Here is a 13,241-nt window from a genome sequence, read left to right as displayed (position 1 = left end):
GGTGGACGTCATTATCCCCACTGTTTTTGTGGTGTGGTCCACTTGTGCTTTGGATATGCTTCAATTTTAGGCTCATGCCGTGAAATGAGCTGTTAAAATAGATGGTCAGCATAGATAAGACACATACATCATGGTAGGCCCCACAAAATTTACTAAATAAACTACAGCATAGTGAGTTACTCACTAGGCAATCCCCACCCAAAATAAACGGTTGGTACTTATGAACAGTAAAAGTGGTCCAAACCAAAGAGTAAAAATGGACAAGACGCGCTATTGAAAGGAAAGCAAGAAATGAATATTACTATTCCTATTATATCTTTCAAAGAATCTTCTCAAAAGCATGCTTAAGAGTATTTGGCAACTGATTCAAGTGGTTGGAGTAGTGAGACCTAAGGACGACCTAAGCCACCGAAAGTAATAGCCTGGTAGTGAGACCTAAGGACGACCTAAGCCACAGAAAGAATTAGCCAGGTATGGCCTATGGATGCAAAGGAGTGCCACCTTTCAGTCGCTTTCCCAGCGTACAAAATTGTTGGTATAGGTGGGTAGATGCTAGTTGCCGCACAAGATCCAAGATGTGATTTGGGTGGTCCACACCACGTGGGAATTCAAATTTTGAACCTTTTGTTGTTGGTAGTGAGGATTGGATCCTGTGACTCAATCAAGTCCATGCAGAAAAAGCTTATTGTAGAAGTTATTCACGTACGAGGAAATAATTCAATTGTTGTGTGCATGCCCTTCAACCAGCACATTCCATCAGTCCCCAAAAACTTCTAAAAATTTATATGGTGGCGCAGATGATGGTTGGATCAACCTAAGTTGGGCTGTCCATCTTTCATAGTAGTGCGGTTCTTGTTTGATTTTAATAGAAGATATAGTGGAATATAAATGATTTTTAAAAGATTCATCTTTTAATTTCCTCCAGGAAATTCATTCTTTGATAATCTTCTTATATTTATAGAATATCTAAATGTATGATGAACGGTCAAGATCACACTTTAATGCAATGTATGTGTACGGTGAAGATTTTTTGACTTGTCAATGCTGCTCCCTTGAAACTGAGGTCTCTCTCCAGAGCCCACTCAAGGGCTGGCGTCCAAGCTCTCTTTCTCTGTGAGTGAGGTTCTAAATTATATATACATGGCACACGTTGTACCTTGTCTTTAACTTATAAGCTAAGCTCTGATTGGTATAGCAATGTTAGCCCGATGCAACCCTTTAGGGCGAGGGCTAAGGGCGGGGGTTCTCCTTAGCCCGTTAGGGCCTTTGCTACGCTAGTACAGGGTTTTGATCTGCAGGCCGGACCACGGCCAATTGCCAGCCTACGAAAGACTATGAAAAAGGCATGCCGTGGCTACATGTCATGTTTCCATTGGATGCATTCTGCTTACTGTACTGAAATCAGGTGACTTCGTTCAACTGTACTCTGTGAGTGGTAAACTCGCCTCATACGTCATCCACGTGTGCCAGATCTAATTCGCTTATCAAGCCTTCTCCTCTCTATAGACGTGGCACGTGTCTAAGTACGGAGCCGTTGTTGATCAAGTGGGAGCTTCCACTTGAAGAGACCGATCGGCTTATCTGGTGGGCCACACATTCTATCAAAATACTTGGAAATGTCGATTGTTGCAGTTTCAATTCACTGATCATTTCTTTTCTACTTGGATGGTCCACATGATAGAGTGGCTCAGTGTTTTAGCATCTCAATCTAAATGTGGGGCTCACCTCCTGAGTTGCTTGGAGCTCGCGTCACATTAACACGTGTGGTTCTAGTACTGTATGGTATACTCGTGCGAGTGCACTGAGCGGAGCTCAACCGCCCAGCGTGACGGTACTGCCTTCACGGCAGGAACCACCGGCAACACCCGTCTTTTGTAGCGCGTAAAACATCTAAGCTATTTTGGGCCCCTCACGTTATATATGTAAAATCCATGCCTTCCATCAGGTGATAAAAAAGTTTTCCACCGTGCAGGTAAAATATGAGACTGAAAAAGATCACAGATGATCCAAAATAGTGAAAACGATGTTAAATTGCGCCTAAATTTCTAAGTTCACGCCTTGTGTTACGTCTTAGTTTCAGATGAGGATTATTTTTGTAATTTCTCTTCATCCATTTCATATACAACTGATGAACGGGTGTGATGAAATATACATACATAAAATAGTGAAATCACAAGCTAACAAATGGTTGCCGTCCCATCCTCTTTTTTCTCTATTGCGTGCCCCACATGAGTAATGGGTGAGGATAATTTTGAAATCAAGTACTAGGATTGAGGATCACACCTGATGGACGGAGTGGATTTCAATTTACAGCGTGATGCCTCCAAATATCTAGGGTATTTTACCCGCTGCCTAAAACAGGTGTTGGAGAGGATCTGGTCCAGATGGCAGTTATTTGATACTCTGTCAGGCGGAAGCGGATTGACTGGTGTGCCACACCAGCTACATGGCTGCTGTAGGTACGTGTCGTGCGAAGATGAGCACTGACGCTCCTCGAGCTCCGTACGAACGGTTCAAAGAAGATCAAAGTTACATGGCCCCACACAGTGATGTATTTATTGTATCTATACCGTTCATCTATTTTTAGAGGTCAATTTTCAGCATTATGAAAAAAACTTGATTAAACATAGTTACTTTTGGATTAAACTTGATTCCCAATCGATGATGCCAAACACAGTAGGAGGATTTAAAAACCAGGGGTTCCCACGCTCCCAAACAGGCCATTAGCCAGCCGAGTCGATTTAAAAATCAGGGGTTCCCACGCTCCCAAACATGCCATTAGCCAGCCGAGTCGATCTGATTTTTTAAGCTTGAAAATGACTTCGAGCTGGCCTCAGCTTGAATCGAACTTGGAACTTGTATCCAAGTTCGATGACTTGGTTACTTTGATATTGATGTTGCTCGCTAAGTGTCTGATGAAATGACCTGAAGAAGTGTGGTTAGTGGCAAGGAAGGTATGTATATGAAACCAACATCCCTTTTTTCTTGATTTTTATGTTGTTTAGAAGGTGTTTGATAAAATACCTGTAAAACCAGTGCTGCTGTCTCAAATACAGTGAGATTTTGAAGGTGCAATCCAGGTGCTTGTGAAAATGTTGCAATGGCGAACTCAGCTCAATCTTGGCTCGAACTCAGCTCGAATTGGCCCGAGCCGAGCTGGCCAGTCAGGCTTGAGGACCGAACCGAGTGGAGTTCGAGCTAAGGTCAGTGTCACGCCCTGAAAATCGGGGGGTTGAATAAAAGTCCAACTCCCGAGTTCTAACGCATCACTTATGCAACATATTTAATGATGATTAAATGTTGTCTGTATTAGTGCACAAAACATGAATAAAATTAAGCTAAATCAGCAAAACATAATCTAGGGACAGTTGTAATACGCAAGCGGAAGACTGACTTAAATATGTATAACTTTATAAATCAGTATAGGTCTCCAAAGTATGTATGCATTGCCAAGTCAATAATTACATGTATTGTTTCAAAATACAAAATGTCAAAAATGTAATAGTCCACTACAAGTATAACCCTTAAGCCTCGGCGATCAGAACGGTATATGTAAACCCGCCTGAATACTGCATATATGAGAAAACATCCTCATCGTCTGCGAAGTTCGCCTCTGCTTCATCAGTCGGGTCTCCATCTGCAACTAAGATAGAGTCTGCTTGGTATTTAAAACACCGTCCCGTAACGTGGGAGTGAGTGATCAACTCAGTGGAATAATAAAGCTAAGGTTAACATGTTCTTAATTCAGTCAAGCAGTAATGATAAAACAATGCAATCAAACATCCCTAAATACTCTAATTAATGCAAGAATGGTATGTATAAATGATGCATGCCATCGCCTGCACTCCCTCTGCGATCTTCATCTAACGGTTGCGCATGTCAGTCACTTCCTCAGTACTCTGCCCAACGCCAAATGACACATGCAGTGCGGTGTATGAACGTGATTACCAAGTTCTTATTAGTCCTTTTCATACAGCAGGATTGGGAAGCTAAGGTACCTCCCTTATATCAAATCCTAAACGATGATCCATTCTAGGGTCATCAATCCTAGTAAATCTCATACGATGTTACGATTCTAGGTCGCTACAAAGGGCTCGTCACATTATCAGTGTAGGCCTAGTTTGTACTCTTGTTGTTATGGAAAGGCTCGTCGCCTTTACGCAGTCTTAGCGTATACTCGAGGTCACTACAAAGGGCTCGTCACCTTATTAGTGTAGGCTGACAGCTCGAATACAGTGTCCCATACTACCGTATTCGGCTCACGAGGCTGTGTTGCTCACTGGACACTACGGGGAGGCTCGTCACCCCAGCATAGGCCGAAAGCTCTACCACGGTGTCCCATACCATTATGCCCGGCTCATGAGTCTTAGCGGATCGAGGTACCAAGGTTAAAGGAGTTTTCACTGGTGAGTTTGGTACCTTAGATTTAAGCAGTAGCGTCCATACATGGTGAACATACATCGGGTCAATCGGATTACTTAACGACCTCGATCAGTACGAACGCACATCTAATTGACCGACATGGAGTGCACGAGCACTCTGTGTGGCCTAACCACTGTCGGCAACCGAAGTATGGCTCGAACTCATCGAACATGTCCTGTGGGGCGAAAATAACTTCAGCCACCAAATCGAGATCTGTTACCGATTGCCTGGACTAAGTCATAGTCCCAATCACACTCAATTGCAGTTTATATATCACATATAATATGCATAGCAGCATTACACAACAGTTTAACTATTTCGAGCATCTAAGTATTTCATGAAACACATAGTACACATGTTATCTTACCTAGGCATTACTTTCATAAATCACATAGTAGGAAGATAGGTTGCATGAAGGAAACTATAGTTATAGAGAAGGGGATTGAAAATCCTATCTCAACACTCTCATTGCAAACATTTAAACAAGCATTTCCTCATACATGCATTTTATCAAACAATTACACTACACATATCACGTACATAGATTAATTTACTTAAAACGTATATTATAGCAAATCCTTTCACATAGGAGTTGCAACACATACGACGATCATGTATTACCAAACATCCATCATAACAAGTACTAATCATAATTCCATATTCATTCAGACACTTCAACAAATACTTATTCTACACACTTCAACATACATGACGTATGTTAGTTATAACAGGTGTTAGGGCAAACCCTTTCACCACGGAGTTGTTACATATACAACAACCATATATCCATGACGGATAATCATGGCAAACGCGAATCCAAATTCCATACTCATTCAATCATATCAACAAACACAAGAATGTACTATATTCAACCTAGTTCATATATATGTGTAAAGTGCTGGAAACATCGTGTCTAAGCATGTGATAGCATTTCAAGTCAGTCATAAATCATTAACTGACATTGAAAGCCTTGAAAACCATAACTTAAATATTCATAGTCCGCACCTTACGCCGGTAGACTCGTAGCGAACTCAGTTTTAAAAGCTAAGTCTTTGTCTATGACACCACAATAACCTATAACAGGGAATAGGTTAGCTAATTCACCTATTACGCTAGTCAGAAACCCTAAGACAAGTTAGGGTTAAGTTTTCTTACCCAAATATGGAGTCGGAATCGCCGGAATGGCGATGTAGAAGTGGTAGTTAAACCCGAGGAGCAATGGAATCGAATCCCAGGAGGAATCTCCAACTCACTCTCTCACTTTCTCTCTCTTTCCTTTCCTTTTCCTTCACTTTCTTTCTTAGGGTTTTAGAATTCGTATGAAATATTAGAGAGAGAGAGTTTAAGGCCCTTATATAGGCCCAGAACTGATAGGAATGGCCCCAGGGCCAAGATATACTTAGGTTATATCCAAAGGGGGTCTGTTTCAGCCCAACGGAGCACTTCTGATGGCCACTTTTCTACATGCGGTCGGACTTAAGCACCCTGACATTGGATCTAGGTCAGGCTAAGTTTTCGTTCCGATCGGGTTTACAGATCAGCTGTGGCAGACCAGTTTCAGTTCAACGGTCACGGTCACTCGATCAGGGCCACAAGTACATGGACATGTATGAGACATTTTTCCTGATCCGAGGGTGTATTTGGGTCAGATTCTGATGGTCTGAATCCTTATATTTGGCCCGCAAGCGACACGACTCAGATTACTTAAATTTGAATTTCATTTCTAAAGATATTCATGTTTCTCACACACTTTGCTCGAGCTCAAGTTGTGCATTTCTAGACACAATTAAGACATGATTTCTGAGGGGGTTGTCAAGTCCAGTAATGCGGTCATAATTGTATAGTTTTGCAGTCATCGGACTTTCAACGTGCGGTTCAGGTTCGATACGGAGTTTCGGTGTGCTCCCGAGAGCAACCGGGTTTAGGGATAGATTCTAGATTTTAGGGTAATGTAGCGCCAATGATTCTGCACATTTTAGGTCTTGCAGGTCAGATTTAAAGTGATTAGTGCTAATTTCACAAGTACTCTAGTTTAGTGCTAGTCAATTTTCGCCTAATTTCTAAAGGATTTGGTCCTATGTGATTTCTGCCTAAGGTGGTACTCGGGTCTTTGTACAGATTTTTCCGAGACGTTACAGTCAGCTAGTGGCCAAACCAAGTCGATCTGAGGCCAGACTTAGTTCAACTCGATGTACACCACTAACTACAACTCGACTTAGTTTAACTCGATGTACACCCCTAACTACAACAGTCATATAATCAAATAATCTTAAATTTGGGGTTATGACACATCTAAATAAAGCTTCATAATTTCGACACTTATATTTAAATTTCCTGCATGCCTCATGTAATTTCAAGTAACTTCTAAGTGCATGCGCATCATCCATCACACTCTCCCAGAGTATCAAAGTTCTATCAAAATGCAAGGGTAACCACATGCAAATTGTTACACGTGTGCATGATCAAAACTGTTCATCTGCCAGGATTGACCTCATGGACGTCCTTGACTAAAGTTAGGCTAGGTAGCTATCGACGATGCATATACATTGAATGTGGACAGAGGGCAAATTATTGGCCATTCACTTCTTTCATACGCATATTGTCTTCCCTGGTGGTGGGTGAATCGGCTACATCGATCTTTTCACCAATGGACCTACACTTCAGGCTTACCTAATGAACGGCTTCGCTACAACACACATGCCATATTGGTACGAGTGAGTTAACTTATTATGGCCTCTGCGGTTGTTGAGCTGATTGTAAAGAAAAGATACCCTTTTTTATTTCAATTGATTATAACGTGAACACTCTACCTTAAGCGTTTACAGAGACAATGAATTTAAACATGAATACATGAATACAAATCTCCATAAAATCTGCTGCTGCCAATATCCTTCAACGTCTCTCCATTGATTGAGGCCTATAAATCTCCATAACATTTGCTACCGTATCTCCAACCTTATCACCTCCACTTATTGAGATCGTATCTCCAACCTTATTACCTCCACTGATTGAGGCCTTATCACCAACCTTATCACCTCCACTGATTGGGGCTTATCACTTCCACTGATTGAGGTCGTAGTTGCTGAGCTATGACGTGTGCTAATATCCTCCCGCAAACTGTGTCGGGGTTGGAGGCAAAGTTTGGTTCAGAAATAATAAAGGGCTGCCTTTGACATTAACTTAGCGAAGAGGTCTACAACTTGGATAGCAGTGGAGATATGTTGAGTGATAAGTAGTCTAAGTGCAACGCGTTCACACACAAAATGATAATCTAACTTGATGTGTCTACTTCGTGCATGGAACATAGGATTAATTGTCATATGAAGAGTATTAAGGTTGTCGTAGTAGAATATGGGAGGAGATGCCATTGGAATGCGGAGATATTTGAGAATGAAGGTCATCCATGTGAGTTTAGCTGCTGTGTTAGCCATGTGTCAATACTCTGCTTCTGTGCTTGACTGAGAAATTGTATGTTGCTTCTTTGCACACCAAGAGATGAAATTTCCTCCAAAGTAGGTACAATAGCCAGTAGTGGAACGTCTCGTAGTATGACACCCTGCCCAATCTGCATTTGTAAAAGGAAACAGATTAAGTGTAGTGTTTGAAGAAAAATGTAGTCCTATGTCAATAGTTCCTTTGACATATCATAGGATACGTTGAACCATTTTCAAATGTGCCAAGGTGGGAGCATGCATGAATTAAGATACATAGTTAACACTAAATGAAAGATCAGGGTGTGTTAGTTTGAGATACTATAATGCTTTAACAAGTCCACGATAGTAACTAGGGTCTTCCATAAGAGTTTCATTTGATGAGGTTTTTGTCTTAGCTTCGAGAGGTGTACTCATGAGCTTACAATCTACCATGTCAGATCGTTCAAGTATGGTAAGAGCATAGTGTGACTGAGACAGATGAAGACCATTGGAAGTTGGGGAGATTTCTATGTCAAGAAAATGATGAATTGGTCCAAGTCTTTTATTGCGAATTTACTGCTCAGTAGTTGAATGAAATTTGTAACAAGTAACAGAGCGGATCCTGTGAGTAGTATATCATCTACATAAAGAAGCAAAATTAGTGTTCCATAATCATAATGAAAAATAAATAAGGAAAGATCTGCTAAACTACAAAAGAACTCGTATTTAAGGAGAAAGGTACTGAATGGATCAAACCAAGCACGAGGTGCTTGTTTTAAACCATAGAGAGCTCTTTGGAGTTTGCAAACATATGTCGGGTGTTGAGAATCCGTCAGTCTTGGAGGTTGTTGCATATATATATATATATATATATATATATATATATATAAAGATATATATATATATATATATATATATCTTTACGTATAATCAAATTTAACGTCTAGCTGACGAATAGGCCAGCGCTGAACAAGAGCTACAGTAATGATCATGCGAATGGTTCCCAGTTTAATAACTGGAGAAAATATTTCAGTGTAGTCTACACCATCAATTTGATGATAGCCTTTTGCAACAAGACGAGCCTTGAGTCGATCTAGAGAACTGTTGGGTTTGAGTTTTGATTTGAATACCCATTTAGATCCAATAATGTGCATGTTGGATGTGCGAGGAACAAGTTTCTAGGTTTGGTTTTGATGTAATGCCGCAAGTTCCTCATGCATGACAGCTTTCCACCCAGGATGTGCCAAGGCAGATCTAATATTGTGTGGCTCACAAGGTACATTGATAGATATGGTTGTAATTAAAAAATACTTTGGATTGAGTTTTACCACACCCAGTTTAGATTGAGTGACCATAGAATGGGATGTTGGTGCTGAAAAAACTAGAGTAAGGTGAGATAATTCTGATGGTTCAGACATCAGTTGTGGAAGCGGCACTGGTTGAGACTCGGGCGGTGGAGGTGTTTCAGGTAGTGCCGAGCTATGATTGTGGGTAAGCATATCGGAAGTCTCTGAAAGGGAGGATGGAAAATCTAGTAGGTCAGTGGAACTGGGATGGTGGGGTGTTGAGGGTCAAATATTGCATATCAGACCCATTTATTGCATGGATTTACAAGCATGATACCGTTTAATAGCCTGATTTAATTGTATTTGTGATGCAGAGTGTATTGACAAGCATGAACTGAAAAAGGGTGCTTAAACCATGGATTTGACGCTCTGATGACACCCAAGGCAAGGGACGGACTCCAGGGGACCAAGATCGATGGAATTACACACCAGGGATCCAAGGAAATCAAGTTATTCACGTTAAAGAGGCCTGAAATTGGTAAAAAATGCAAGATCATATAGTTCTCGCCATCTGATTGGCTCAAAACTTCATACATGGCCTGAGGGCCATAAATTAACCGTACATATCAAAATTTAGCCCTTGGATCACTATAGAAGTGCCCCAACTGACAGATCAGCCCATAAACCGTTGATTCTGGGCCCACCTGATATTTGGAACTGTCTCAACTTTGGTCTCGGCGGTTTAAATAAGATGAGGAAATAAATGGATGGATCGGATCTTGTATATACATTACAGTGGGCCCCGTATAACCAAAGTGTGTACATGAGGTACACATGTGCCGAGCCGCACCATACCGTGTATAACGGGTCAGCGCGGCTGACCCGTATCTTCTTCTTTAAAACAGCAATTGCCGCATTAACGTTGTATAACGGACGGAAACTGTCCGTTTTTGCGGACGCAAGTGGGCCCCACCCATGGCCTGTACGGATAATCCAATCCGTCCATCGTGTAGAGGGCCACGAATTCATCGAACCCATGCTGAGCTTTTGGACTCATGCAATTACACGTGCGCGATACAGAGGCCATAAGTGGACTGCCCTGCAACGTTCAAATTGATGTTTGGATGATTTCTTCTCTGATTCTTAGTCAATGGATATGAAAAACCATCCGTTTTTTACTGAAATTTCAAGGGCAATCTAATGGACGGGGTGGATTTTCTTGAAAACACCTCTGTGGGGCCCACCAATCACGTCAGCGCCGGACGTGCGAAAGGCTACGCACGTCCGCGAAATCGGACTTTCCAGGCAGTTGTGGCCCACCATCTTTGATCATATGGCAGATCTGAACCGTCCATCGTGTAGGCCAGCCAAAACACTTCCAAGAGACGCTGATTTTACAGAAATAATGCAAGGAACGCGAGAGTTATGAAGCCCCAAACTTGGCTGCGAAAAGGCTTTAGCAGATCGTACGATAGCTTCCCAAATCCGATTTCCACCACTCCAAAAGCTATAAAAAGAGTTCCAAACGTGGAGAAGAGGGTATGCTTGAATAGGGGACGTCAGATAGAGAGAGGGAGGCGGAGAGAGAAGTGTTTGGAATTTTTATGTATTTTTTCTTTATTTTTCTTCTTTTTCCTATGATTATGTTAGGCTAAATCCCTTAGCTAGGGCTAAGAGGTGAAGCTTGTAGCGTGATGGGAGCTTCTACAGGTTTGATTGAACTGAACTGATTGACTTTGTTTGATTTAAGAAATTCTTTTAGTCATTAATGATTTGTTGTGATTTAAATTACAGTAGATCTGTGATGGCTTGAATAATTCCTTTCCTTTTATTTTGATGTTCAGAAACCCTGTTGTTCGCCATCGTCTCATAGACATGGGTGGATGATGGGATCCTTCCTAGCACTCATACATCTTTTGATTGGTTATGGATTGGTCTAAGTTCTGTTGTTTACCTTGTCTCTTAGGCATGGATTTGTGATGGAATCATACCTAATTCTTATACCTTTCATCTCTTGAAAACTATATCAAGTAAGTTCAGTATAATATCCATGAAGCAGGCATAAGATCTCCCTGATCTCTACAAGTGGATCCTCTGAATCCCTAGTTCACTTTCTCTGAATTCTTTAAGTTTAAATTAATATTTCACCATATTCCTCAAATCACAATTGGTTTAAATTTCATCTTAGCCTAGTTCTAGATCTGGTTATTTTCAGATAACGTACAAGTATCAGTCCCTGTGGATTCGATCTCGGCCTTACCGAGTTTATTACTACATCACAACCCTGCACTTGGGGTGTGAACAAGTTTTTGGCGCCGTTGCCGGGGATTGACGGCTACGTTTCCTGAAGATAACTGGTTTTAGGATTAGGACTTTTCTGATTTTTAGGATTTATTTTAGAATTTTCTAATTCCATGTTTTCCTTTAATTTTTAGAAATCTTCTATTTAAATAACTTTTTATTTTTAGATAGTTTTCTTTTTTTTTAGAAACTAACCAAACTTTCTTATTTTGTAGGATTCTGAGATAGGTTTCTAAATTGGTAATTTCTCTCTTCCTTACTATTTCTAGATTAGGATTCCTTTTTAATGAGTTTCTAATTCTAACTTTTTTAGAATCTAATTTTGTTTCCTATTTTATTTTTAGAAATTTTCTATTTTAAGACTTTCTATTTAGAAACTAACTTTTCTGTTTTGTAGGCTTATTAGAAATTTCTAAATTTGGTACGCTCTTTCTAAATTGCTACTTTCTAATTTAGGAATTCTTCCTTGTTTCTTTTTATTTCTATATTTCTCTTCTTAGGAATTTTATAGGCTTGCCATTCTTAGAAACTAACTTGTTTTGTTCTATTTTGCAGGTTTCAATTTAGGGACTCCAAATTGGTAACTTCCTTCCAACCCTCTTTTTCTGTTTAGATTTTTATTTCCCTTCTTAGGATTAGGTTTAGAATTTGATTGAGGGCTGCGAGTGATTCATGCCCAAGTGGGCTCGTGACAACACTCGACGTCTCTTGACTGAAGGAGGATTAGTTGAGGGGTTAACTGTTCATCGTAGGACTAGACACCGCTCGAAATCCCCTGAGTTAATGGAGGATATGGCTGGAAATCAACCTCTTCTACCCCAACCTAGGGTAGAAGATCTCCAAGATGAGAATGAGGTGCATCAAGCACCCCCGCCTCGTACCTTACGAGATTACTTACAACCGGTGGGGGTGAGCACGCCCTCATGCATGGTTTTTCCTGAGAATGAAGGACACATGGATATCAAGCCAGGGGTGATCCAACTCCTCCCTAAATTTCATGGGCTTGAGTCAGAGAATCCTTACTTACATTTAAAAGAATTTGACGAGATCATAGCTACCTTATACTTTCTTAACGTATCTGATGACACGATCAGGTTGAAACTCTTTCCCTTTTCTTTGAAAGAGAAAGCCAAGACGTGGTTACATTCACTACGTCCTCGATCAATTGGCAGATGGAATGACATGACAAGGGAGTTCATTAAGAAGTTTTTCCCATACCATAAGACGAACACCCTAAGAAAGTCGATCATGAACTTCGCCCAAAGGGAAGATGAAACATTCTTCCAATGTTGGGAGCGGTTCAAGGATCTTGTCAGTTCATGCCCACAACATGGTTTTGAAACGTGGCGCATCACGAACTTTTTCTATGATGGACTGACATCTCCCATGCGCCAATTAGTTGAGACGATGTGTAATGGAGAGTTTATGAATAAAGGAGTTGATGAAGTGTGGGATTACTTTGATAAACTTGCTGAGAACACACAAACATGGGATATCTCTCCTAGACCTAGTACTGCGTCTAGGCCGACTCACTCCAAGGAAAGGGGTGGAATGTATCTCCTGAGAGAAGATGATGATATTAATGCTAAGGTAGCTAATCTCACTAGGAAACTCGAGGCCATAGAATTTAAGAAGGATAAGGCTAAGGAAATTGTTTGTAGCATCTGTGGTTGCAACATTCATACTACTGAAAACTGTCCAACTATCTCTGCCTTTCAAGAGGTATTAAATGAGCAATCCAATGCTGTAAGCAATTACCAAAGACCTTTCAGTGGGCCCACCTCTAACACATACAATCCTGGCTGGAGAAATCATCCAA

At 40.9% G+C, this 13,241-nt stretch overlaps 1 non-coding gene across 1 annotated transcript; it reads right to left on the bottom strand.

The window, feature by feature from the left end:
* Window positions 1-12,652: 12,652 nt before the first annotated feature.
* LOC131247671 (small nucleolar RNA R71) lies at window positions 12,653-12,759 on the bottom strand. The gene has a single exon (XR_009171945.1). It is a non-coding gene; the product is annotated as a small nucleolar RNA R71 (small nucleolar RNA).
* Window positions 12,760-13,241: the final 482 nt, after the last annotated feature.

Source organism: Magnolia sinica, chromosome 5, assembly GCF_029962835.1.
Source record: "Magnolia sinica isolate HGM2019 chromosome 5, MsV1, whole genome shotgun sequence".
Taxonomy (NCBI): Eukaryota; Viridiplantae; Streptophyta; class Magnoliopsida; order Magnoliales; family Magnoliaceae; genus Magnolia; species Magnolia sinica.
Note: the sequence above shows the minus strand (reverse complement) of the source record. Positions and strands in the feature narration are given on the sequence as shown.